We start from the raw sequence: 6687 nt of genomic DNA, 5'->3' as shown, positions 1-6687 counted from the left end.
AGGATGATATTGTGACATGTATCAAAGAAAATCGAAGCTGGAGGTCATATTCACCTATAACGAGTGTTTTCCAGGAGCGCAGTCCAGTTCCTACTTCGCGCCCAGAAAAAAAAATTAAGTGCGCACTTATCACTCAAAGATGTTCTTTTCAGTCCCTGACAGAGATAATCAAGTCATATTTTCTCTCACTTCCGCATGACAACCAGGGGAAGATGTGTGACGTGTTTCTACAGTCCTAAGTGCCAAGGCCTTTTATAGAGAGTATCTTGAAGAGAGACATAGCTTCTTGGAAATGTCACTTTTTACAGAAAATGGGCTGTAAAAAGAGTTATGTTTCACTTAGAGAAATAATTAAACCTGTTTTAGAAACTAGAAGGTGTTTTCTATCCAAAGGTAATAATAATATGCATATTGTACAAGCAAGAATTGAGTACGAGGCCGTTTGAAATGGCCACCTCTTTCCACTGCTGATACTCACTGCTGATTTTTGAGCCATAAGAGGTTTAAACAGGGACTGTTATCTCACAACTCTGAGGACATGTAATTGTGATGTCATTAGTTACATTTCACCCAATTGATAAAGGCAGCTACAAGGCTGAACCCAGAAGACAACTCTAAATCAACACTTACTGATTTTATCCTAAAATCCTTTCACTCATATTATTGTTTCTCTTTGTTCATCAGGTAGTCTATGATATTATTATTGTAGCAAACAGCGGGGAAGTGAACCCAGGTCGCACCTGTAAAAGGCCAACAAGCTACGCATCGCGCCATTGGCACCAATTGGGTTACTTGGTTGGAATTGGCTCAAATAGCGAGGATCACTACACGATAGTGGAACTATGGTACAATGACATTATCATATGAAATGTAGAGGATCACTACACTATAGAGGACCTATGATACAATTACATTATCATATGAAATGTAGAGGTTCACTACACTATAGTGGAACTATGATACAATTACATTATCATATGAAATGTAGAGGCTCACTACACTATAGTGGAACTATGATACAATTACATTATCATATGAAATGAAGAGGATCACTACACTATAGTGGAACTATGATACAATTACATTATCATATGAAATGTAGAGGCTCACTACACTATAGTGGAACTATGATACAATTACATTATCATATGAAATGAAGAGGATCACTACACTATAGAGGAACTATGATACAATTACATTATCATATGAAATGTAGAGGATCACTACACGATAGAGGAAATATGATACAATTACATTATCATGTGAAATGTTAAATGTAGAACTATAATATCTGAATATTGATGTATTGAATTTGACTTGACCAGGTCCAGTCAGCTCCATGTTGTTTGATTAAACTGACACCAACCTGTCTCAGTAGAAGTAGACTGTTAGGAGTGTTTTACTTCCATTCACTATACTAACATTACACCATACATTTAATTTATCTACTGTTAGGAGTGTTTTACTTCCATTCACTATACTAACATTACACCATACATTTAATTTATCTACTGTTAGGAGTGTTTTACTTCACTATACTAACATTACACCATACATTTCATTTATCTACTGTTAGGAGTGTTTTACTTCACTATACTAACATTACACCATACATTTAATTTATCTACCCATTTTTCACTAATCCCTGGCAGGATTCTCACCTTGTAGCCTGAATTCACAACCAGAACATGTCAAGTCATTAAGATATTTTCCGTTCTGCTGAGAGAGCAGCTTCCTGATGACTAGAGCTCTGTATATTCTGATGGATGAGGCCTGAGCTGGAATGTGAAGCTAACTAAATCTGGCTAACTTTAGAAAAAGAGTAAATCTATCTTGCATTGGGGTGGCAGGTAGCCCTAGTGGTTGGAGCATTGGAGAAGTAACCGGAAGATCTCTGAGCTGACAAGGTACAAATCTGCTGTTCTGCCCCCATTGTTCCTAAGCTGTCATTGAAATTAGAATTTGTTCTTTAAAACTTAATTGGGATAGGGGGCAGCATTTTCACTTTTGGATGAAAAGCGTGCCCAGAGTAAACTGCATGCTATTTAGTCCCAGATGCTAATATATACATATTATTAGTAGTATTTGATAGAAAACACTCTGAAGTTTCGAAAACTGTTTGAATTATGTCTATGAGTATAACATAACTCATATGGTAGGCAAAAACATGAGAAAGAATCCAACCAGGAAGTGGGAAATCTGAGGTTGGTCGTTTTTCAACTCATTCCCTATTGAAGATAAAGTGGGAAATTGGTCATGTTGCACTTCCTAAGGCTTCCACTAGATGTCAACAGTCTTTAGAACGTTGTTTCAGGCTTCTACTGTGAAGGGGGCCGAATGAGAGGGGATTGAGTCAGGTGTCTGGCAGAGAGCCATGGGCTCGTGACGCGCGGTCATGTAAGAGCGACCTCGAGTTCCATTGCTTTTCTACAGACAAATTAATTCTCCGGTTGGGACATTATTGAAGATTTATGTTAAAAACATCCTAAAGATTGATTCTATACTTCGTTTAATATGTTTCTACGACTAGTAATATAACTTTTTGGAATTTTCGTCCGACCTTTCCGCTGGACTTGCACATGCTTTTGAAATTGTTTACCATATACATAAATTATGAACTTTATCGAACAAATCAAACATTTATTGCGGAACTGGGATTCCTGGGAGTGCATTCTGATGAAGATCATGAAAGGTATAAAAGTATTAATATTTATAATTATTTTTCTGACTTCTGTTGACTCCACAATATAGCGGATATTTCTTTGGCTGATTTGGGCTCTGAGCGCGGTACTCAGATTACTGCATGGTATGCTTTTTCCGTAAAGTTTTTTTGAAATTTGACACAGCGGTTGCATTAAGGAGAAGTTTATCTAAAGTTACATGTATAATAGTTGTATCTATTATCAATGTTTATAATGAGTATTTCTGTAAATTGATGTGGCTCTCTGCAAAATCGCCGCATGTTTGGGAACTACTGAACATAACACGTCAATGTAAAATGAGATTTCTTTAGATAAATATGCACTTTATCGAACAAAACATACATGTATTGTGTAACATGAAGTCCTATGAGTGTCATTTGATGAAGATCATCAAAGGTTAGTGATTAATTGATCTCTATTTTTGCTTTTTGTGACTTTTTGTGACTTTTTTTGTGGAAAAATGGCTGTGTTTTTCTGTGATTTGGTGGTGACCTAACATAATCGTTTGTGGAGCTTTCGCTGTAAAGCCTTTTTGAAATCAGACACTGTGGCTGGATTAACGAAAGTTGTATCTTTAAAATGGTGCCTAATACTTGAATGTTTGAGAAATTTGATTTATGAGATTTCTGTTGTTTGAATTTGGCAATTTCACTTTCCGCTAGCGGAACTCCGTTAAGGTTAACTGACTTGCATAGTTAAATAATAAAAAATACCCCTCAGGCTACGTTCAGGGTTCAGCATCAGGCATAAACAGCCGAGCCGTAGGCAACTACATGGGCTGTATTCATTAATTTACTTCACAGCCTACAGTTTTAAAATGTTGCATAAACAGTTTACTCCAAACGCTGTACAACACTACCTAATTGGTTTCTGTTGCCAAATGTTTTGCTATGGTGGGCACTAATGAATACACACAACCTCTTTTGAGGAAGTGTATGTTGCTAGGCTTTCCACAATAATTGTGTCTTTCACACAACATACCTTCCTGAGTGGAAAGCATTAACAGACGATTAGAAAGAGAAAATGTTTGTTTGTTTGTTGTGTTTTGAGAAGACAAGTCTATAGACCTATGATCCAGTACACTTAGAATAAAAGGGTTCCAAACAGGTCCTCCGGCTGTCCCCATAGGAGAACACTTTGAGTTCCAGGTAGAACCCTCTGTGGAATGGGTTCTTGATGGAACCCAAAAGGGTTCTACCTAGTACCAAAAAGGGTTCTACAAAGGGTTAACCTATAGGGACAGCCAAAAATCCCTTTTAGATTCTAGATAGTGTAGGAGCGATCACCCTGGGGCACACAGATGGGAACAGAACGAGTTCAACCCATGCATCTAATTTATATCAAACATTTAAGGACTATTACAACACTGTCCTTTATAAATATAATTAACTATATGAATACACATATCATCAACTATATGATTACACATAACATTATCATCAACTATATGAATACACATAACACTATCATCAACTATATGAATACACATAACAATATCATCAACTATATGAATAATATCATACACATATCAATATCATCAACTATATGAAAACACATATCAATATCATCAACTATATGAATACACATAACAATATAATCAACTATATGAATACACATTACAATATCATCAACTATATGAATACACATAACAATATCATCAACTATATGAATACACATTACAATATCATCAACTATATGAATACACATAACAATATCATCAACATTATGAATACACATAACAATATCATCAACTATATGAATACACATAACAATATCACCAACTATATGAATACACATAACAATATCATCAACTATATGAATACACATTACAATATCATCAACTATATGAATACACATTACAATATCATCAACTATATGAATACACATAACAATATCATCAACTATATGAATAATATCATACACATAACAATATCATCAACTATATGAAAACACATATCAATATCATCAACTATATGAATACACATAACACTATCATCAACTATATGAATACACATAACAATATAATCAACTATATGAATACACATTACAATATCATCAACTATATGAATACACATAACAATATCATCAACTATATGAAAACACATATCAATATCATCAACTATATGAATACACATAACACTATCATCAACTATATGAATACACATAACAATATCATCAACTATATTAATACACATAACAATATCATCAACTATATGAATACACATTACAATATCATCAACTATATGAATACACATAACAATATCATCAACTATATGAATACACATAACAATATCATCAACTATATTAATACACATAACAATATCATCAACTATATGAATACACATTACAATATCATCAACTACATGAATACACATAACAATCATTGTCTTACCTTGTATCTCTCAATAGAAACAGAGTCTGGAATGATCTTTAGGTCGTTGAAAGTTACTTTAGTTTGCGTTGATCATTACATATCAGGTTCTGCCTGTTCTCTCTCCCACTCCCTCTCTCTTTACAGCTCTTACAATGTGCCTTGGAATACATTCTACAACTGTCTGGAACTCTATTGGAGGGATGTGACACCATTCTTCCACAAGAAATTCCATCATTTGGTGTTTTGTTGATGGTTGTGTTCTATTGTGTTGAGACCTGGTGACTGAGACGGCCATGGCATATTGTGAAACATCAGCAAGTTCAGCAGTCTTCATCACTGAAGATCCTGCCAAACGTGCCCCAACAATCACCAATCGTTAAGCTCTTCCCGAGCAGAATCGCAGTCTCTCCTGGTTGCAGCTCCTCTCTCCCCAGGGGTAGCAGCTCCTCTCTCTCCAGGGGTAGCAACTCCTCTCTCCCCAGGGGTAGCAGCTCCTCTCTCTCCCAGGGGTAGCAGCTCCTCTCTCCCCAGGGGTAACAGCTCCTCTCTCCCCAGGGGTAGCAGCTCCTCTTCTCTCCCCAGGGGTAGCAGCTCCTCTCTCCCCAGGGGTAGCAGCTCCTCTCTCCCCAGGGGTAACAGCTCCTCTCTCCCCAGGGGTAGCAGCTCCTTTCTCCCCAGGGGTAGCAGCTCCTCTCTCCCCAGGGGTAGCAGCTCCTCTCTCCCCAGCGGTAGCAGGTCCTCTCTCCCCAGCGGTAGCAGGTCCTCTCTCCCCAGGGGTTGCAGCTCCTCTCTCCCCAGGGGTAGCAGCTACTCTCTCCCCAGGGGTAGCAGCTCCTTTCTCCCCAGGGGTAGTAACTCCTCTCTCCCCAGGGGTAGAAACTCCTCTCTCCCAAGGGTAGCAGCTCCTCTCTCCCCAGGGGTAGCAGCTCCTCTCTTCCCAGGGGTAGCAGCTCCTTTCTCCCCAGGGGTAGCAGCTCCTCTCTCTCCAGGGGTAGCAGCTCCTCTCTCCCCAGGGGTAGCAGCTCCTCTCTCTCCAGGGGTAGCAGCTCCTCTCTCCCCAGGGGTAGCAGCTCCTCTTCTCTCCCCAGGGGTAGCAGCTCCTCTCTCCCCAGGAGTAGCAGCTCCTCTCTCCCCAGGGGTAGCACCTCCTCTCTCCCCAGGGGTAGCAGCTCCTCTCTCTCCAGGGGTAGCAGCTCCTCTCTCCCCAGGGGTAGCAGCTCCTCTCTCTCCAGGGGTAGCAGCTCCTCTCTCTCCAGGGGTAGCAGCTCCTCTCTCCCCAGGGGTAGCAGCTCCTCTCTCCCCAGGGGTAGCAGCTCCTCTCTCCCCAGGGGTAGCAGCTCCTCTCTCTCCAGGGGTAGCAGCTCCTCTCTCTCCAGGGGTAGCAGCTCCTCTCTCCCCAGGGGTAGCAGCTCCTCTCTCCCCAGGGGTAGCAGCTCCTCTCTCTCCAGGGGTAGCAGCTCCTCTCTCTCCAGGGGTAGCAGCTCCTCTCTCCCCAGGGGTAGCAGCTCCTCTCTCTCCCCTAGGATTTGAAGACATTGGTGGCCCATAGCCAGTAGGGGGGTACGGGAAGGAATTTCAACAGTTAAACCCATGAATATAACACCAGTGTAT

Source organism: Salvelinus namaycush, unplaced genomic scaffold (genome assembly GCF_016432855.1).
Source record: "Salvelinus namaycush isolate Seneca unplaced genomic scaffold, SaNama_1.0 Scaffold418, whole genome shotgun sequence".
Taxonomy (NCBI): domain Eukaryota; kingdom Metazoa; phylum Chordata; class Actinopteri; order Salmoniformes; family Salmonidae; genus Salvelinus; species Salvelinus namaycush.
Note: the sequence above shows the minus strand (reverse complement) of the source record.